The sequence below is a fragment of the Haemaphysalis longicornis genome, unplaced genomic scaffold, assembly GCF_048455015.1.
Source record: "Haemaphysalis longicornis isolate Haplotype H1 unplaced genomic scaffold, Haemaphysalis longicornis Haplotype H1 scaffold_10, whole genome shotgun sequence".
Taxonomy (NCBI): Eukaryota; Metazoa; Arthropoda; class Arachnida; order Ixodida; family Ixodidae; genus Haemaphysalis; species Haemaphysalis longicornis.
In genome coordinates, this window is record NW_027526204.1 from 146,431,898 (window position 1) to 146,454,392 (window position 22,495).

Sequence of the window (22,495 nt, forward strand, 5' to 3'; positions counted from 1 at the left end):
ACGGGCGTTTTTGATTTTCGCTTCCATCAGAAAAGTGGCCGCTGCGGACGGGAATCGAAATCGGGACCTCGTGCTAAGGAGCGCAACGACCTAGCCACTGAACAACCGCGGCGGGTGAGAAACGAGGTTGTTGGTCGACATAAATCGTGAAATTTAAGGAGCGTTTATGGAGTGCCCGACCTTCTGCATAAATAATATTAATACTACTGTAGTAGGCTTCAATAGAAGTTCTACGTACTCAAAAAACTGGAGTATGCGTAAGGTTGAATGTGGCCCCCATCCTGAGAAATTTCTTTGTGAATAAAGTTTATTGTGACCTGGAACTTGATTTGCAAGTCTTGGCCCTCATGGCCTTTTTGTTGTATTGACCATTTCCTGGTCCTTGGGAGGAGCGTTGATGAGAAATTAATAAAATGTGGCGTTCTTGACGTCTTTAAGGCCAGAGGCTTGAATTTCACACGCGAGATTCTCTTAGACGACACTTTGAAGAGCCTTGACTTAGCCTTCCAATTCTGCCCAACTTACGTGCTGGTTGCATGCGCCATGATAAAGCAATCTCTTCCGTAGTTTACGATTTTTCTACTCTAAAATATTGTAATGCGAAACAGTCCTTACGAGCCTCAAGTGGGTCATCAACAAGTCGTGTCACCATTTGACGCAACGGAGCTTCAGTGAGCAGGTGGTTCGGCTGAGAAATTCCGGCTGACCTATAACTGTGTTCCAGTACGTCTGTCAGCGTCTTGTACAACAATTCAAAAGACGCGCCCTTTCCAAGCCTAATCTGGACAAATGCAAAAAAAGGCTGTGATACTATGCGTGCATACGCTGTCACAACGTTTATAACAGACAGCTGACAGGTTCTGCGTTAAGGTGGTTTTTTCTGCCAAGAATAAACTGAACAGCTTATGCTGAATGGTTAATAGTAGGGCTTACGCCGATGGGCACGTTGCCATTGGTGATTGTACAATAAACCAGGGAATATGTTTTGCACCATGCCGTACTAATGTGGTTTACTGAATTATTCTGTCTTATGGTAGGAATTATGTGTGCCAGATTTGCTGGTGCATTCATGTACACCTGAGAGAACGTCAGTCTTCATTGAAAGAAAAGCCTTGCACTAAGTTGGTCTCCCAGTGTTGTGAATGTGGCTTTGAACCGTGCTTTTACGACACGGAAGTGCTTTTCAAGTTGCATGATTGCACAACCAGAGAATTGCCGAAGCGTTCTACATAGAGATAATGGGCTCGAATTGTGTGAGCCACCCTCTCTCAGTATCTCTGAAAAGAAAGTGACACTTCCCAAGGAAAGGGGTAGATACGGGGTTAGGGCCCTTTTTGGTCTTTTTCTCCTGTGCGCATGTGATGCGGTCACATGCCCGGTTTCTGAGCTCTGAGGAAGTATATGTGTGTGTTTTTTTTTTCGAAAATGAACTTCAGTTTATAGTGAGCGCTGTGTCTTCCCCCTTTCGTGCCTATGTTCCGTTCGTGCGTAGAGTCTAACGGAGAATACGCTTATCTTTAAGTAGTGCCGGAAGGATGACTTTATGGCCTCAACTGTTCTGCCAAGGCACAACATAACTATTCGTAAATAAGAAATGTTAAAACAGCACATTTAACACTACCGGCACAATGTGTACCAACAGTACGTAAAGTACGATAATAATCACATGCGCAATATAAGTACCATGTGACTTATCGGTAGTACCCGGTGACGCACACCGTCTGGCTTAAAAATAAGGCGTTATTCGTTTTGTTTGTTGTCATAATTGGTTATTTTCTCCTAGAGTTGTACACAATTGGGAAATCATGCGGGCTGTCGATACATGAGGTACTACAGGAGGTGTGTGGTTTCGGCAATGGCTGCAACCGGTGTCCTGTTTGAAAATCACCCGAGAAATTCAACATTTTCCTTGTAGCCAAACTGCACCACAAGTATAAAAACTGTTTATCTCGGTAGGTTTTATGAATAACTATGTAGGATAACTCAGAATCTTTCATAATAGCCCTGTATACTTTTTGGTATACTTCATATTGAGTTGTCCTATTTTGTCACAACTACAGACCCATGTCGAAACAAATTTGCGGGCATCGGTTTCGGCTAAAGTGTGCAAGAGGGGCGCTGGCTCTGGCTAGATGAAAAGGCCAGCAGATTAAATAAAACCAATTTGACCTACAAACCAATGGGTATAGTAAGGGGGTGAAATATAACAAATGCGTTGGTCAACACAAATCTCGACACAACTAAAGGAATGTTAATAGAACACATAGCCCGTTAACGGAAGTGGGTTCCGCTGATTTTTAAAGTATATAAACATCTTCCTTCATAGAGTATAATCATTTCCGGAACATAATTATCGGACACATGTGAATATTGCTTCAAAGCAATAACAAAATACTACTTTTTAAAAAAATATCAGTTTGCTGCCCATTGACGTCAAAAACGATAATAAAAACATCGTCTATGTATAATCTGAAGCTTTTGACGCATCTAAAAGCAGCATCAGAGGAGTATTTTCTGCAGTGCGATTCGTTTTTGCGCACCGCTCACATATCAAATTGCAAAAGGAACTTATAGCTAATCTGCAGCATTTCCTATACGGAACTGACAACCAACTAAAATTTTGTTCCATAACATATATGCCGGCTTCTCTGCAACAGTGTCAAATCTCGGATTCCCCCTGTTATAAAGCATATAGTTCTCCACTATTCAAATATTTTATGACCACTGAACGGTAGTTCCAATGGCAGCCTACAAGGTTACTCACTAAATTTCAGCCTGCTTTGAGGAAGGCCCTCAATAATGCGATCTATAACAAGCACTTGCACAACTAGTGGTTGTTCCACGTTCAGTGAACCGACACCTAGGCCAACCTTGTCAGAGGACGCCTGGAGGCCATGAGTGACGCATCATAACAATCGGAACAGAGATCGAGCAGCGCGCCAAGCATCGTGGGCTGTGATAGACGAACGCCAGCTCGGTATGCTCGAGGCCAGCAAAAGCTTGGGAGGCAGAAATAGCGACGGCTAGAGAGCAAGAAGAACACGTTAAGGCAAGTTAACTGGACAGCTATGGGGCGACGCTACAACCTTCTTATCAAGTGAAGGACATGGTTAAACAAGAACGCCGGCTTATCTGAATATCCCCACGAGAAGAATGTGCAGGCGGATGGGATACGCTTACACTGTTTGATCTGCGCGCTGCCCCCCTTTTAAATCACAGAGCTTTTCGTGCTTCTGATCATGCCTTACATAGAAATAAAAACAAACAACGGCAATCTTGTCATTGCAGTTTTGTCCCACTATCTGAACACTTTCAACAACTGTTTTGCATAGGAATAAGGATAATATATATGGGCGGCACTTCGCAAAAAAAAAAACAGTACCACATCAGCTATCTGCAAAGATTGTCTTCGTATTCAAAGCATTCTTGGGATTAATGAAACTACTCTCCATTGTCACAGAAATACTCACAGAGCGGGAAGTCCATACTCTTAAAGCCAAGAGACCCGGTATTGTAAGTGGTGTTTGCTATACATATTAATATGAGTATGCTTCCAATCGTTACAAACGTTTGCTTCATCGTCATAGTTTGCACTGTGCTTTGGCGTAAACCTTAAAGAGATGTCGGTGGTACCAGGCCACAAAGGCAGCCTGGCAGGGTGGGTTTTCATAGTGACTTTAGCACGACAAAAGAGCCTTTCGTATAATAAAGCATTATCTCAATACCCGGTACCGACGCTGAAGTCATGAACCAGTTTGAACAGTTGCGTACAGCGCAAAGCAAATGAGAACACATTTAAACTTAAACACCTTCTTCGTCATTTCGAACGTCTCAGCTCCTACCAATGGGAGAAAATTACTACCATTGTTGATGGCGCGTGTTGTGATTGTATGCGTGTTATTTTTTATCTCCTTTCAGCGGCAGCTGAAAGAGATTAGAGGGTGACCCAAAGGTTCTGAGCCGTTGATTTTTTTGTGGGCTCGTGAGCGCTGATGCTTCGCTAAAACCCGGCCACTTGAGCAGCCCGGACATTATTCCTGTAATCGATAACTGGTGCTCTCATGTAATCTCAGAAACGTGCCGCCTCAGAAGAATCAAAAGTCCAGACAATTTGTCTCCGTTATTTCGGGCGAAAAGATAACGGGGTCATCTGCCGAGTCGCACCCGCAGATGGCCTGTTGTGCGCCGAAAGCAATGCCTTTTCGAAAGTGTGCAGTTTCGCATCTCAACGGTGAATTTAAAGAAAAACACTAAAAAAACAGTGCTGAATGTAATTTTGAGCGTTTACATTTAAATCTTCTTCCACGTGTTCCACTCAGGCCAAATGAAAACAGCGATAGTTATATCTTAACCTCATTTCACTTTGCAGGCTTTTCTTGTTGAAGATAGTCGCTAGGAATGCAGCCATCATTGTAGGGGTCTCACAACCCGCTAAGCAAAACGCGGTGCTCCTAATCGCACTGCAGCGAGTACATCCTACAATTTTCAATCAATGAATATTTCGAAGAACACTATGCAAGCTTTGTACCGAGTTATTTTGTAGCGGTTTCTTTTGCGTCCTCAACACCAAATTAGACGCCCAAAGTTTAGAACTTCACACTAAAAATGAATACGCCGCAACACTGGGCATTTATATATTTTTCTATTTTTTATAGGCCACTCCATTAACACTGATCGGTTTGCGAGTGCAGTTAGTGTTCTCTGAAAGGAGATTATGAACTCACCGCAAGTGAGTATATGCGTTGATATTTTCTGGCTATTAATTATGCTTTTATCTGGGAAGCTTTTTATAGGCCTAATTAAGCTTCGCTTTTTATGTAATCATAATTTTTCGGATGATTTCTTTCGATGCTGCAATGAATATTCTTGAACATTTTCTGCTAACCGCACTACTATGCGGTTCGTTTAATCTTCTTTGCAAAATTTATAAGTTTGAGGGGGTTTCACCCTTTCCCTCCCGCTTGCCAACCCGTATTCTTCCTCTGTTGCCATCTGGAGTCTTATTTTTTTATGTAGGGGGCGCATTTTCTGTCACTACGCTCGACTGCCTGTGTGCCCACCTCGCCTAAACGATCACGTACAGTAGTGAGCTCGCTTAAGGTGAACACGGGAGTGCGTGGCCGCCGGTACTATCCGATCAGCCTAGTGTGAGATGCGCTAAGTAGCCGGCATGTGCTGTGCGTATCGAGGGAGGCCATGCTTTCAGCTCACGCGTCTTGTCATCGGAGCGCCTGAGTGTCGTCTGCTAACTTCATATTGCTTGTAGCTGTGGAGCAATAAGCCACTGCAGGAATAACTCGAAACTGCAATACCCAAGAAAAATGTATCTGAGTTAGCGGTTATTCGTTAATAGGGTTGAATGCAATGCAATTCGTTGTTCACGTCTCACCTCGCCAGCCTGCTTCAAGCAGACTAGATAAAAAGACGACACTAGTTTTAGCTGTACTTTATTATATGGCAGGTGATTGCCAATGAAACCGAATGAACACATGCGCACAGTGTTTATCAGAAATAAATTGAGAACTCGACGTGAGCTTGGGCACAGCAACCTGGATTCAATATACGGTGGAAAAGTACCTTTTGGTTTTTATTAGGCATGTTCATACACGGATTGAGGATTCGAGGTTCAAAGCAAGACACCATTAGCAGACGACGTGCAACATAGCAGAAAACGACCAGACGCTCCGATGACGCGATGGGCGCGCTGAAAACAAAATCCGGCTCGACACGCACAGCGTCTGCGTGATGCTTCGTGCTGCCCACGGTAGGCTGCTCTGATAGTACCGGCTGCCACGAGCTCCCCTGTTCACCCTAAGCGAGCTCCCCACTGTACTTCTAGTCCGCACACACACATTCTAATTGGACTAACGGGGTTCATTCCTTTTTACTTCTTTTTTCAACGAAGTTGGCCAGAACACAATATGAAATGAAAAGCGCATTGATACGATAAAATGTACACACGCACCCTTTCCTCATGTGGTCCTGTTGTAAGCGTAGACGTAAGCGTGTTTGCATGTGTGTGTGCATAATTATACTGACACATGCATTTCCATTATTGATTCTTGTCAACCCCATTATTAAAATAATTACCCGCATTTTCTTGCCCACCATGATCTTAATACATTGCTATACCCTTACGCATTAGCCTACGATTCTTCGAAGAAATGCGAATTTGGTGCATCCGCTCGTACGTTGCCTTTCAAGTCTTAGGTTCAGCCCGCTGGAAATTTTTTGCAACTGGGGTAAATTAACAAAAGGAGCTATACGGGTAAAAGGGAAGGGTAAAAGAGCTACATTGATTGTGCAGCTCCATCCCCAACACAAGTAAGGTTCATGCTACAGGGCCAACACTGCTGCTAGACGAGATGTATTTATGTCTCGCGTGGTAAGACCATCGCTTTGCAAATAGACAAAGGAGCATAAAATATATGCTTGTAAATAACATTCCCATTTTTGCAGAAGCTGCATACAAAGCAGGAAGAAAACCTCGTGACATATCATCAAACAGACGTTACGGGAAGAAGCAATGGCTTCAGCAAACATCATATTGCTTCCTACATCCCTATTAAAAGCACGCAATAAACAACCGCTGTTTGCAATGTGTTTGTGTCAACAGTCATCAATATTTACCTGAAAAACACATATTAGACTAAGCCTGTTTACTTCCTCTGGTGTTCACCTCACAAAAAGTTGAACGAGGGCTTGGAAAATCGATAACTCATTTCAGGGAACTGACGAGCAAGCCATTCCCTGAACAAACATGTTTACATAGGCATAGTCCCGAGAGATGGCATAGAGCAATTGCTTCCCGAAAAAACCTCGTTCATAAGGCAAAGGTATAGGAAGAAAGTGTTTGTCATTTCTTAAACAACGGCAGAGCACTTCGTGTATTTCCTGTAGTGTCACCAAACGTGAATCGATCTTGCAGATTTGTTGACGCGTAAACACTTTGTCTTGAAGTGGGGAAAAGGTGTATCGGAACCGGATATTTCTTACTTGTTCTTTGTTTCCGCGAGGTTTCCATGGGCATGCAAATATGACTCCACATATTCAAAGTAGTTTGGGATCTTTGACTGAAACTTGTCGCTGAAGCTGCAGCCCTATAAAAACTTGTTGAAACATACGGTTTGTGGACGTTCAGCTAGTTTGAAGATTTGAATATATAAAAATGAATTGACAGTTACCTGTTTTTGAAGTTTGCGACCTACAGCGATAAAGCACCTTGGCACTGTTCGAGTATGCGATGGCTTTCTACTAGCTTCTTGATTTAGCAGCATAGTCTTGCTCATGAAAAACCTGTGACTTTGCCTTGGACACTCTCATGCAAAACACTTTTTTTTCCAACATAGAAAGCAAATAGTGACGAACAGTTGTCAGTTGCTAGTGTTATGATAGCAGGCTCGGCATGCAAAAAACAAAGACCCCACACAAAACTCTTTCATCAACATCACGTAGCACTTTGGCGAGAGCATTATTTTCACAATAGAAAGTATTGAATTTTCTAGGTAGCGTTAATTGCTCAACCAAACTTTTTCGCGTCAGACGTTAACTCCTCCACATCTCGGAACTAAAAGAACGTGGGCTGAGAAATGCGAGAATTCTGGTTTAAGGCCATCTTCTTCAAGCAATAACAGTCTTTTATGTCGCAATGTTCATCAATTAATTTTGCTCTCTAAATTCTCATTGCAGTGACACTTTCTATAGTCACGGCACCAAACTGGATTCCCCCATTCTTGAGCTTGCAAGAAATGCGGACCTACGGCCAGCCTCACTTCCGGCAAATGGATGGCACCGTGGTTGCGAGGCAGAAACACCACCATTCAGTGTGCATTACAGAGGCAGCAGCAGTACACCCGCTAACTCATACAACTTTAGGACGTGTCACTTTCCAGGGAAGGCGATGTTCATTCCTGCATTAGTTTGTATCCCGCCAACCACGTCGCATTCCGATGGCATGCTACAGATGCGGCCCAACTTTCGGGACAACTGCATCCTCGAAAGCACTTAGCGGTAGCTTTAAAGGATTCAAATTTCCTCCGTATCAGAGGGAGAATTATATAGCTTCCAGCTAATTAAGACTTAATTTCGCCCTCCCGCTTTTCTCAGTCGACATAATGTTAGCGCCGAAAACGAGCTTTCCACTAGCACGAACTCCGCAAAAAACATCACCAGTTACATTCCCTCCGGACATCTCATCGCCTGTTACACTGATGACAAAGCCGTATTTGGCACAATTAAACTAAACTCGTTCAGCACCGCTTCGAATCTATCGGGCGTGAACCATATACTCATTTCGCTGTGAGTTACCGCCCGGGAGAGCCTGGAAGCGTTTCCCACTTCTTTTCACTTTTACTACGGTCGCCCGTGAGCCGATGATCACCAAACCGCTAGACTATTTGCTGTCCCCGCGTCCCTGTTAGACTTTCAGTTCTAAGATGGAGCTCCCATGTGCTGACATTCGCCCATCGTCAATCGCCGCAAAGAATTCTCACCTCAGAAAACTAACACGAAAACCTCTCTGCTTCTTGCCAAATGTTCGTCCAATGCTATTTCAGCTTACAGTGCATCCCGTTTCACACGCCCCGTCAGTGTCGCCTAAATATTCAGCCCGGAATGCATTCCATTTCGTTTTTCCTAATGAAAGAGGTCGAATCTGCGCTGGTTTCTGAATAATTTGTGTGTGTTATCAGAGCAATAACGTCATTAAAGCCATTGTGTTCGGAAAGAGCAATTTCTTTACAGCGGTATTCTCTTTTTCAGATTCATCCCAATTCGTTCTCTTTATCATGCGTGTGAAGCTTTTGAAGGGACAAAATGTTCGCTCGGTCAATTAGTATTTTTGTCGCCTTTACCAGAGTTCTTCCGCAGTGGCTGTTGTGTTGACCTACTTGTAGAAATGATACGTGCATGTGCCATTTATTGCCCTGTTACAAACGGCAGCACTGCAGAAATGATCATCGCACGCCGAGGTTGCTCCCAGTAGCCCTTTCTGAAGTTTATTAACAAGGCCTTTACAAATGACCTGAGCAATGCTTTTTCCGACACAGGGTCATTATAGCTGATAAATAATTCCTGATAAAAACTATCCCTTGTTTGCACTATAGTGCCTACTTTAGCGTAGGCATATTTTTCTACTACAATGAAAAAGCCTGCAAAATAAAAGCAACGAAATATTTTTTGGTACACTATCTTGCCGTGTAATCTTTTAAATCATTACGAGCCTTGGACTTAAGCGGAGCATGATAATCGTATGTTTTACCCACGCTGCATATTTGTGCAGATCCTCGAGGAGTTCTTCAAAGTTAAACCAACTGTATGTTGCTCAGGCCCCAATAAAACACGACCTGATAGCCATGATACTCTGTTTAAAGGAGCCACAGGGGCTAAGTATAACTTTGTTCAGTTTGAAAAAACTAGTATTTTATAAACCAATAAGCTCTATTCCAAACACAAGAGCCGTTTTCCTAACGGAAGAAAAGAAAGGAACATGAAAAATATTTGAACTTTTTCGCGGCAGGGACGTATTATCTGCACAAGGACGCAATAAGGTTCAGCATTAATACGAAATTTATAAATAGGTCTGACTGCAGGTTAGTTTTCAAGCGATGCAACCATAGGGAACTAAAGGCCCCGCTTGTATTGCCCAGGCGTGTTTCTTGGCTGTGGCTATAATCGGCGAACAGGAATCGCATAAACAAGATACTGTGACGAAATAGAATAGTCAATGGAAAGTTTGCATGATTGATTATTAGGTTTAACACACCGACGCTACGCAACCGACAAGGCACGCAGTACGGAAGGGCTGCGGAATAATTTTGAACACCTGGGGATCTTTACCGTGCGGCGAAATCACGAGCACACGGGTGTTTTCGATTTTCGCCTCCATCAGCAACGCGGCCGCCGGGGCCGGGAATTGAACCCATGGTCTGTGGAATCGAACCCTTGAGCGTAAACAAGTCCTCGGTAAAACCTGATAATTTGGCGGGTGCCATTTATTTTCAATTTTGTAGTCTATAAAAATTATCAAGCAATCCTTGAGCCAATCATGAGGTGGCGCTGTGTGCCCAGCGCTCCTGAAGCAGCTCGTAGAGTACATTTGGGACCGACGTTGTCTTTTCTATGTCATTACACTGCAGCTGTTTGAAACCACATTGTCATCACATTTACCAACAATTCTTATTTTAAATGCCACGAAGTTTTGCAAGAAAAGCCTACAAAAACTGTTTCTATATTTGGTTTATTTGGTGAGTAATCAGCCAATTCCGCCCAATTTCGGTATCGCAATTTTAGTTCGGCAAATAGCTGGTGAGTGGCCATTATTTTGTATTTTTCTGATTACACAACTCTTTAATTGTTGTTCGCGGCAAGGCCGGCATGAAAGTTATTTCGCTGACGATTTATTTTCTTTGGGGAAAACTAGCTTGCTGTAACGCTCTCTTTACGGGTACAAGCCCTGTCGAGGCGGGAAGGGTGCAGTGCGCAGCTGCTGTAAATATCGCGGCTTCTCAATGGATGAAAAGTGCGTTCAAAGGCGGTGTTTGTGACTGCCAGCGCCGCACGTAACTCCCTCTATCAGGACACTGCTACTGACAGCCGGAAATTGTTTCTGCGGGCGTCAGGCGGAACAAAGAACATGCCGCAATATCACTTCCAAGACGGTGCCCATGAACTGCGTTTCCTGCACCCAGACAACGTCGTTCGAAGCACGCGCCCCATAATAAAATGAACAAAGACACAGAAATGCTTTTTCTGGTTTCCTGAGCGCCCTTTCCGAGTTTGTTGTTAAAACGAAACCATTCTAACATTACGTCAGACCCCTGTGTCCTCCGGCGAATTTGTTTCGAGTATGTTTTTAGCTTTTGCATTACTTTCCCTTGGAGCTTTCACGTCAACACGGGAAAATAGACTCTGAGTTTGTCGATGGCGCTACGTCTGCTCACCGTTTATAGGTCTTTAGCAATGGTTAGGAGCCTGGGACACTACATGACTGCACCGTTTTTCACAAACGTGTCCCCTTTGAAATTCCTTTTTTTAACGCAATACAAAACGATAAAAAAAAAACTTTGCTTGAACGCAGTTTACTTTATCAGCCAACTAATAGAAATTTGTCCAAGCATTATTGGTTGTTTCTTGTTTGCGCTTTTTATGGCCTAACTAGTTGTTTGGCGTGACAACATCTATATTACAATGACCTGTAGACCATGATATTCGGCTGGGTTAAGTGTGTACGGGTACCGCGTTGCTCAGCCGGCCCCCAAAAAAAGTCTGGCACATGTTAAGTGATCCAGGAAGAATAAAATGTTGTACAAGCGCACCAGACCAGCAAAAACCTTAAAATGCGGATTTTTGTACTAGTGACATTTCTACTTATACGTATGGCACAAAAAAGGAACAATTTTGGGGAGACACAGTGCAGCATTGTCCGACTTAAGATGTTAAGTAGCTCTTACTCAGAGCCGAACTACCACGCAAAACTTTTTTTTCTTAAACAGCGTGACGGAGTACAAAAGAGAAATAGAAAACGTAGAGAAATTCTGGTGGCACTTTGCCACAAACTTTGACATAGTTTCATTTTTAAGTTAATTTTTCTTATGAAAACTATGCAATGTGCCGTTCCTAAAAGCAGCTGATAAGGAAACTTGTATTGGTAAATATTTTTGCATAAACTCTCTGGATATAACGTCTCGAAGTACTCCTTTTTCATGGATTCTTGTAACTAAATTTCTCGGATTGAAGAAGCACTCTGAAGTATGTAGGCACACAGAATTAGTCACTGCTTTAAGGTCAGAGGGTTAAGATCTGTGGTATTCTGTATGTATAGACCCACAAACTAAACATTCTACACTTAGCGCACAGTTACATGCATAACATAAGCTCCATCCCAAGTTGGCGTCTTCCCAGAATGCGTTTAAAGCCCAGTCATGTTCTACTACATTTATTTTGCTGCCCTGTTAGAGCCATCTTGTTACCACGTCAAAACAAAGGCAAAAATAAATATTAGAATACAAAGTTTAGTAGAAATTCTGGAAATTCATGAAATGCAAAAGTAACGTGATTTCACGCTTTGGCTCATTTAAAAGCCTTCGCACCAGCTGCAACAAAGGTAGAGTCTAAAGGGTCCCCCATCGGAAACAGGTCCGACATTCCCATTGAGAAGCCGCCAATTTCAATTTCTCCCTAAGTCCCCCTTTGTCGCGGAAGCCTTGGAGGTGCGCCAGTGGTTTGCAATAACAGAAGCCGTGGAAAAGAGTGAAGTGTAAAAATGGCCCGGCACAACCGATAACATTCATGAGGGCTGTCAGGTTTGCTAGCACCCCGTACCTCTACTACCTCTCCTCCGGAAGTCTGTTCCACAGCGCTAGACTCAGGGCCGTATTCTGAGTACCTCCTCCACTTCATTTGCTTCTCCACTTGGCTGAGGGGAGGACTCCGCAATGGTTATGCACGGGGAAATCGATTTCAAGGACGTCATTCTCTGGTGGATCGAGTGGAGAAACGACTCAGAATGCCTGGGTAAGCGGTAGAAGAAAAGTAAAACACTACCCGGCGGAAGTCGGACGATTTTGTCCGCTTTTTCTTCGTAGCGATAAAATTGAGTACGGCTGTAGTAAGAACACTTTCTGATAACGAACCCTTCGGAGTACGTATGCCGTTGCGGTGTACTCAATTTTCCTAGGTGGAGAATGTCGAATGAACTTGACGTTCTCACATTCGTTCTTTTTTGCAGTACTCAGCGGATATGCCTTATTACCTGCTTAAGCCGCTGCTTTTAAATGTCCATAGGCAGCCTGTCACATCCTCGCAAGGAGTCCCCAGAGGATGCGAGTACCTTTGAATGTATGCTTACGCAAAGGCAGTATTTTATTGTATGTCACAATATAGACAATATTTAGGTAAAACAAAAGGCGGGGAAGTGTCTACCGATGCGTGATTTTCTTATGCCGCTTTTACAAATTACGATTTGTATTTCTTTGCAACCAGGTTTCTCTTAGTTACCAATGACGTCGGGATGTTCTTCTGTTTTATGTTTTTTTTCCGAAGAATTTACCTATGAAATTTTAAAGCGATAAATGCCCTTTTTTCACCAATTATGTATTTTTCCACAGATGCGGGTGCAGTGTGGGGGGTACCCTGTTTTAGTGATTTCTTATTCGCATTTCGGAAGTTCGTTTTCGAACGTTTAAATGTAGTTTTTGTTGTTTGGAGCAGATACATGGGATGCATAGTTTTGATTTTTTCCGTTGATTTTTGTAAAATTCTATTCTTCCCTTTTCAATAATTTATTGTTTTCCGGAATGCATTTCCAATTATTACCTCCATTACAACGAAATAATCGATTACTTCCACCAATCCTTCCTTCTTGTGCAATCAGAGGGGGTTCAACGGACTTCCCACTTTGATATTTTTATTTGCATTTTCAATGTTATTTTGCAGAATCTTTTAGTTTATGCACTTTGTTTTTCGACGAGATCTCTAAGATGTATATTCTTGATTTGGACAGTTCATTCTTGCAATGTTTTCATATTTATTCTTGTTTTCTGGCTGTTCCAAATTCTGTTCGACCATGGTTTACGCTATTAATATCATATAAATGTGTTACTCCTGCCAATTCGGCGCGTTTTTGCAAATACGTGGACTTACACAATTTTCCTGTTTTCACCATTGGTTTACTCATATTTTCAGCGTTATTTTTCAAACATTTTAGTTTATAGTTTTCTTGTTTCGGAGGTATTCAAGTTCAGGTGCTCAGGAGGGGTTCAATATATTTGACATCGTCCGTTCATTTTTGTAATTTGTTAATCATTCTCTCGTTTGTAGTTCTCAAAGATATGTTCGCCAATTATCCACGTTTAGGCTACTAAAACGAATAAATGTGTTACTTTCGCAAATTCTGCAAATTTGTACCAATTCATGGTGTTGCGCGGTCCTGGCTCAGTGGGTACCCGGCAAAGAATGCTACGCATTAAAACATCGCCCGAAGTTACAACCCACACAGACCGACACACATGGGGATAAGCGTAGGAACAGTGCTTAAAGCGAGGCTTTCTATGTCTGACTTATTGCGTCGACATCTGAGCTAAAGGCCCCGCAGGAAAGCCAACTTTAAACACACTGCCGAAAACCCAACTTTACACAACGGGTGTTACAAATGGGACATCAATGATGCACCACAAAACATACCATCGCAACGTCTTTAAACACCTTACGAGCCTCTCTTAATGCACAAAATATAGTTTGGTAGCACCCACAGTTATAAATGATGATAGCGAAATGCATTCTCTAAGCAGGGTTGGACCTTGGCTGTGGACTTTGGTAGTGTGGGGTTGGACGTTGGCTTAGTTGGAATGAACTTAGGGAAAATGGATCTTGAACTGAAGCCCGACCTCGAGCAGCTTGGGAGAAAGCTCTGCTTTTTAACAATCTTCCTCCAAATTACTTTGATGGATTGTATAGTTTAACGCACGGACGTTATGCAAGCTACGAGGTACACCACAGTGGAGGGCTCTGGGTTAATTTTGATGGCCTGGGGATCATTACCGTGCGGCGAAATCACGAGAATGTGGGTGTTTTCGCTTTTCGCCTCCATCAGCAACGCGGCCGCCGTGGCCGGGAATCGAACTCGTGTCCTTGTGCTCAGCAGTACAACCCCTTAGCCGCTCAGATACCCCGGCAGGTTCTTGTAACTTAAGAACGGAGCTTTGATTTTTATTACGCTGATAGTGTGGATAGTCTATTTCAGACCACACTTTTACAGTGGCTACTCCTGTACGCATGTGGGCCGTTCTGTGTGTGTGACACCCACTGTCATCTCCAATATCAAAGTCCATGCTCTGCCCTACGTGGTTCTTTAAGTGTTGCTTGAGCGCGTTCTTCCTTCATCCACTCATGAAACACCACACAATGTCCAGGGTACGCTTCTGAGAAAGCGGTGTCCGAAGTTCCGGTTAACAGGTGAGGAGAGCTCCCGTTTGTGTGATGCAAACGGGGGCCTAAGACAATAGGATCCTCAAGGTTTCTGGCGTCGCGGCAGATGTCGCAAGCCGCACGTGTCGTCATGCGAATCAAGAGAAATGAGTGTGCATTGGGAGGTATATATAAACATTTGAAACTGAAGCAGTTTGTCTTTGCCCGTAGCAAAAGGTGACGTAAACGTTGTCGCAGGGACTGCAAAAGTAGAAGTATTACACCAAAATATTTATGACGTCTGAAATGAGTATTAGCAGCAGCAGTCGAGCACTCATTCCGCAACACAACTGCAATTGTAAGACTCAACGGCTTATGTACAATTAATTAAAACGAATTGATGGTAGTAATGGCATAAGCATAATTAATGAGGCTTATTATTTCACAGAGGGACGGATCGCGGCCTATGGTAACTTTGAAAGCCATTCAGAGCGCGTGCTATATCTGTTCTAACGAAGTTTACAACAAGCTTGGTTTTTCAGGAAGCGCACTCGCTTATTCCCATTTGCCGTAATTGTAACTTCTATAATAGCCATCCCAAATATTAGCTATAAATCAAAGTAAGCAATCTTTGCAACTGCACACGTGCCCTTTGTGTCTTGTCGGCAAAGTCCTTTAACCCCTTATAACATTGTGCAGTCGATTACCAGGCTACAGTTGTGTCACGAAACCGGCCGTTTCCCCTGCAGAGCGCCGATGCAGGCTCGGCAGTTCTGCGCCCTCGTTGTTTTTCTTTTGGGTTGCCGAGTAAGAGTTCCATCTCACAGGTAAACACAAGACAAGAATAAGTTCAAATGAACGAGAAAATTGAAGCGGCAGTTTTTCCGCTATCCCCCCAGGGTATTATACCCAAATTCAATTTTTGCATGCAAACAGTAGTTCCGGCGCAGAAAGGCAGTTTCAATATTTATTTTTTTGTTGTCTAAAAAGTTTTATTACATACCAGAGTATCTAAAATAATAAATTACCATATTATTGTGCTCGAGTTGTGTTGCATTTTTGTGTTATGTAAACGTAATGAACAGGCCCACCGCAACTGGAAGGGTAACTCAAGTAAGCAGAGAAATATTGTTTAAATAAATAGGTCACGTTATTCATGCACTGTTATTTTTGGGGATTGAAGTGTGCACATGATTCATTTCAGATACAGATAACCTTGGCTTATGGTTCCAACGACTTATTAGCACGAGGTTATTCCACACCAATGTGTCCGTTATTCTTATGTTTACGAAATGGCATGAGATAAATGCTCCGGCCTGTTTCGCCCACGGAACCCAGCCGCCAATAGTGTACACGTTTCTTCCATCACTATAGGCAACTTGCATTGGTGTAACTGAGCATTGCTGATATCGCCCATACCGGTATCGAACGCCCTGTACATTCCGCGCTTTTACTTGTTCACGTCTTTTCTTCTATGTGGATCGCATTTGGGTGTTTTTATTTTTCATCCGAACGACTGTTTAGTTATCCGCGCCGTCCACGTTCCGAATAGAAGTTATTCACCATTGCAACGCTAAACTGGATACAATGTTTCAAACCTCCCAAGAGAAGTTACTTCTAAACTCAAAGGGCATTTTTCTGTTGCGCAATAGTATTATGACGTAAAACAGATTCTTGTGTTCGCGCCCTTTCGAGACTAGAGTATAAGGGCGAAGCCCCCGATATCAAGGTCTCCATTTTCTAAATATGTCCGCGCAGTCTGATGACCAGATGTTGGTACTATGCACAATTCACCCTTGATGAGTGAGCAGTCTTCGCACATTTTCTTACGAAAACACATTCGCAAAGTCAACAGTTAGCGGGACGTGTAGGACTATGTAATCCGCTATTCACAATCACTCCTCCAGTTTCTGCCGTTGTGGAATCCGACAAAAAGACAAACGTAAATACTTTCATCATCTCCGTCCCCATCTTTGTCACCATGGGAATGGCAAGATGGCAAAGCAATCATTCTTTTGTGATCAGAAGGAATGGCAACGCCAGACGTAATATGATCAAGGGTAAAAGGTCAGTGGAATGTTCGCTAGCGATTGGTAGGAAGCTCCCGCCCTTCTCACTGCCTGTAATCAAACAACCGCCATCCTCATTATCATCGTCGTAATGTACTCGGGATTGGCGAAGAATATAAATCATCATGATTCTATTACCACAGAGATGGACACGCAAGATTTAATAAAGAAGTGCGCAAGAGGCGGGAGAGTGGACGAACTCAAGGAAATAGTGCCCAAAGCAGTGATGTAATCGCCTAGTGCGCCAGCTGCATCCCACACGTCGGTCCGAGCTCTGCCCCCGCAGCGTGTATTGACCAGCGCATCAGAAGCAACAGCCGTAAGGGGGCGGCGGCATGCCAGTGTTTGAGAGTCCGTGCGATGGCAAAAAGAAGTTACCCCAAGAAATGTACCGGGAGGAAATGAGATCTACGGGCGCGTCAACTGGTGAAAAATGACGGAAGGCGGAAATGGAGCAGACAGCATTAGCGAAAGCTGAAACGTCGGATGAAACTTAGGGATATGTGTGGTATTCAGTCTTAGAACTTAGAGCGCAATGCGGAACCACCACAGTTGTACGTACTAGACTATTACTTGTAAATAACCTGCATCGTTCTCTTCTGCACTGATGACGAAAGAAAAGCAAACTGGAGCTTCTTCAAGACAAAGGACATGGAAGGTCCATTTCCGTAGAAGTTGACGACAGATCCGATCTTCGTGATAAAAACGGGCGTCGCGAGGTTAGTGGTTCATCATGTCAATCAAGTATGACTACGCATGCGGGCTTACATATGGGTAATTGTCAATGGAGGAGTTTGCCGTGCCACGTGCCAATAGGTCAAGCAAACTTCCTCACGAAATCTTTACAGAGAATTAGACAGAGCAAGCAATAAATAAATGATGCGTAAAAGGTTAACGGCAAAATACAAACTTCCTCACGAAATCTTTACAGAGAATTAGACAGAGCAAGCAATAAATAAATGATGCGTAAAAGGTTAACGGCAAAATACATTATTCATGAAGAGAGAGCGCGGTGACTGTAACTTTGCGTGTGATTCAGAGTAGGTGTAGTGTCATTAGCACTTAGTTTTAAAAGAACTTGGTTTCTCAGCGAGTTCCTACCTTCGGCATAGTTTGCAGTGATTGTGACTTCTATAAGAACTTTCGCAAAGATGTGCGAATAACAATGTGACTGCGGGATCCGAACTCCATGCATCTACTTATCATGGTGGCAGTGTTTTTTAACCTCCTGTTAGCGTAGTGTTATAGCTAACTTTGACCTTCTAAGAGGGGCTTTCGTGTCGTCATGAACATGCTGTTTCTTTTGTACACACCAATGCATGGCTTCCACTATTGTTCTCCATTTAAACTTTTTCCTTGCTTTGGCAAGTGGCTCTTCAATCTCGTAGGTGTAGTACTGAACAAAATAATTATTTCCAATTAACAAAAAAGTAGTACAACAACAGTAGGTCCGTACAAAACTTGCAAACGTATCCGAACTAAAGTGCTAAAGTGCCTATGTCTAGAGCAAAAAACTCCCACCTCCCTTCGCGGGAACCCCTGTGTAGATGCAACGCATAGGCGGAGCGGTGAAGGGACCGCGTTTTATAGCGCGAATAACGTTGAGGGGACTGCGTAAGCCGATCCCAGTCGATGACGACGTTGGCGTACTTGTAAAGTGGCGGGGACTCTAGGTGTTTGAGCCAAATGTGGATGTTGCTTCGCCGGAGAACGGCACACCGTTTATATGCGCAGCGCGCCCGAAGGAGAGGAAACCGCGGAGGAGAGAGTACTGCACATGCGCCGGCCCCAGCGCGTCTGCCGCGGCTATGACGCAACACAATCCAACACAATCCACTTTAATCCAATCCAAATCCAATCCAATCCAATCCAAGCCAAGCCAAGCCAAGCCAAGCCAATCGAATCCAATCCAATCGAATCCAATCCAATGCCCCTCGCGAGAGAGTGTTCGCTATCGGAGAGGAGATGGGGTGAGCGGCGGAGAGCGCAGCTGGTGTGGCGAGGAGAATGGGAGAGGGGCGGACAACGCCGACGACGACGACGACGCCGGAGGGACAATTGGTGCCCCTCACGCGACCTGGAGGCGATTGTAACGAGCCTTCGATGTCGTGTGCCCCAGTTGAACAGATACCTCCACAGGTCTCGTCTGGCGCAGACTGCCATGTGCAGTTACTGTAATGAAGAAGAGTCTGTCGACCATTTCCTTTTGTCATGTCGGCGATTTTCAAGCCTCAGACGTCAGCTCCTTGAAGTGCCGCTTCATCGCCTGGGGTTTGTATTATCAGTGCCGGCTCTTTTATCATTTGGGGCTTCAGAAACGGGATATTGCCGCCGGGATGTTTGTTCTGCTCTTCTGCGCTTCATTGAAAATTCCAAAAGATTTACAACCTAATTCGTATCTTGTTCTGGATCCTCACCTGAGCCCTCCACAAGCATCCATTTCTAATTTTTTTTTAATTCTCCTCCTCTCCCTCCTTCTTCTTCCTCCTCTTCTTATTTTTCTTTATTTAATTATTTATTTACTTATTTCCTTTTTTTTGTTTCAATATTAACCAAATTCCAAACTCAATTCCACCAACACAAGAAAAGCTTCCAAATTTTTATATTTTTCTTTGAATCATTCTAATTTTCTAATTTCCTTTGAATCTCATTCGAATTAACGACTGATGTTTGGCCGATCCCCTGATTGGGTATGCGCCAATATTCAAAGGAACAACAACAACAACAACAACAAGGCGAGTGAATCAGACGCTCTGCATCTAAAAAAAGAGTTCCTGCGTTTTTGCAGCCGCCCCTTTCCATAGGGGCGATTTCCCGTGCAAGTCGGGTGCTTTGTTGAATGCAGTTTTGTTCTGCGAGTATTGTAGAGTGCAGAGCAGTTTATGTGCAGAGTACTTTATGGGGGCAATTTGTATACGTAGCTCGCTAATGGTCGATGCGACTGTCGCAATTATGCGGCGCAGTAACATAACGAACCCAAGTAGACCCTGATGCACCATCGTCAGGGGCTCACGGTGAGGCTTCCAAAACCACGCGGTTTAAATAGCCATAACTTTTTGAACCACGAGAAGCACTGGCGCTTGTTATACACCTCCCGGTTGTTTAGCGCAGAGAAACCTGCAGGTACATTTCAGGCCAAATAAGTGTAAAAAACGGGCATCCCCCACGTTCATTTAGTTAGGAACGCTCGTTTGGGTTTGTTTTTATGATAGTAAGTGAAAAAAGCGGCCGCGCAATAAAGAAATGGCACGTTCCAAATGCCGCAAAAATGCTCCAGCCGCGCAAGAAAAAATGGCGCGTTCTAAATTCCGCCGAAAGGCTCCAGCCACGCAAGAAAAAAAAGTAACGCGTTCGAAATGCCGCAGAAAGGCTCCAGCCGTGCAAGAAAACAATGACACCTTGGAAATGCCACAGAAAGGCTCCAGCCGCGCAAGAAGAATATTATGCGTTCGAAATGACGCAAATCATCTCCAGCATACGAAATTAAAGCAAGCATAAAAAGAACAGGACTCGCGTTGGCGCAGTTTCAGGCATGAGCCCGCGAGCACTGCGAAGTCGGGAAATTTGAAATGCATTGGGTGGGAGCCGTTGGCAGATAATGGCGCTGCCGCCCATTATGATGAATCACTGCTCTGCACTTTCGAGAGCTTTCACATTGAGTAGAACGGCTTTACCTTTTACTTTCATTTTGCCTCGACGCTGTGCTAATTCTAAGTGTTTTTAAATTTATGCTGTTCCTTTTTTTATCCTGCACTTTCTGTGCGACTATTTTTGCCCACAAGTAATTTGTGTAAAATTGTACTTGTCTTGCACCTCCAGCTTCGGCTTTATAAGCCTGCAGTATTAAATAAATTAAATAAAAGGAATATTGCTGGTGTACTTGCGTAACCGTCCTCTACTACTTAGAACGCCTTTTTTTCCCAAACTTGCACTTCTGTGTACCTCCGCTTTACCTGTGCTGCATGTGCGCAGATTATTCGTAGTTAGCAAATATAAATGCCCAAAACTGATAATCGATGGTTAGTGCAGAAAATGTCGTCGTCCGACTACCGACGGAAAGCTGTATCGTGAGCTATGGACGTAGAAAAACGGCGTGTCACGTAGTTCAGTTGGCTGCGACGTGAACTGACGTCATTCTATATTGTTATTACGACAGTTGCGGCAACAGTCTGAACCCGGCAGAAGAATGAAATTGAGTGTTCTAAATATAGATCGCCTTATAGAATGTTTCTCGGCGCGGAAGGTTAAGCTCACATTTTTTTCCCTGAAAGATACCCTTGACCTTTCTCTTCACCCTCGAGGTTGCCCGTGTACTACTTTTTTCAGTGGTCGCGTGTTGCCTTGGAAGGAATACGCCCGGATTTTCTGCCACACAAAACACCCGATAAAGCTAAACACGTCTTTTCAATGGGCCACGCACGTGCCTCCGCATTTCCGGGCATTACGACGTTCACGTTTCTTATATCGACCTTCCTGTATCTACGTTCTATCCACGCGGACCGAGGTTGCTCCTTAAAGTTTTATACCCATGGTATCATAAACATCCTCCATCACAGCCGCCGTTATTTCGGGCAGGTATGCCCTCTTACTGGCTCTGCCTACTGTGGCTGAAAACACTTCGTACTCTCTCGAAGTGTTTATGCTTCCTTTATTCTTTTTTATCTGCTCGATGAGATACGTTCTGTCTAAAGGTGATTTTTGGAGAGATCTGTTGGAAGAGAACGTATGAGCTCGGCTTCGCGCGAAGTTTTGGGGAAAATACAAAATCGACGGCAAATCATAGAATATGGCCTCGCCTTTTATCGGCACGTCTGCTTTGTGAGACAGGACTTCGATCGGTACCTGTCCCGTATACATGATCGTGTGTGGCGCAAACACGTCCTACTTTGCAAAGGTCATCCCCTCAGCGCTTTCGCGAAGAGCTTGAGGCTGGCGCGTGGGGCACTTTTTTTTCTTCGAGGAATGCTGTTGTATGAAAAATTGACGCTTTGTCCTGTGCTGCCAATGTGTTTTTGGGTGACATCTTCTACACATCGAAAGAACACTAATAGTTTCTCAAAATATCTTCGGTGATATCATTCGCAGGCCCAACACATAAAATTTTATGAGCTGTGTACTTAGCGGAAAGCCTGTTTGAAGGAAACAAATAAATTTAAATGGAAATACGTGGAAGTGTGATGGCATATCCGCAAAGAGCGTTAGAAAAGCAAACAAAATGCGCAGTGAAGGTATAGAAAAGCGGGATTGCCTCGAGCTCTGATAGAAGGACTGCAGATGGATACGCCCCATCCCCTTCAGGGAAAACTTTATTTAGTCTGAAGCGAGATCACCTGTGGTGTTGTCTTCGTTTATTGGGAATCGCGTTCTGCCAAGGAAAGCTACCATCTTCAATGCTACTGTGGCTTCCTAAATTAGTCGTCTGGAGTCTTGTGTGCTATTTGGCTGCAGGTGCCTGTATTTTCTCTTGAGATGCTGGCTTCGCGAGCCATGACGCTATCCGAAGCCTCGAGAGACTCTGCTCA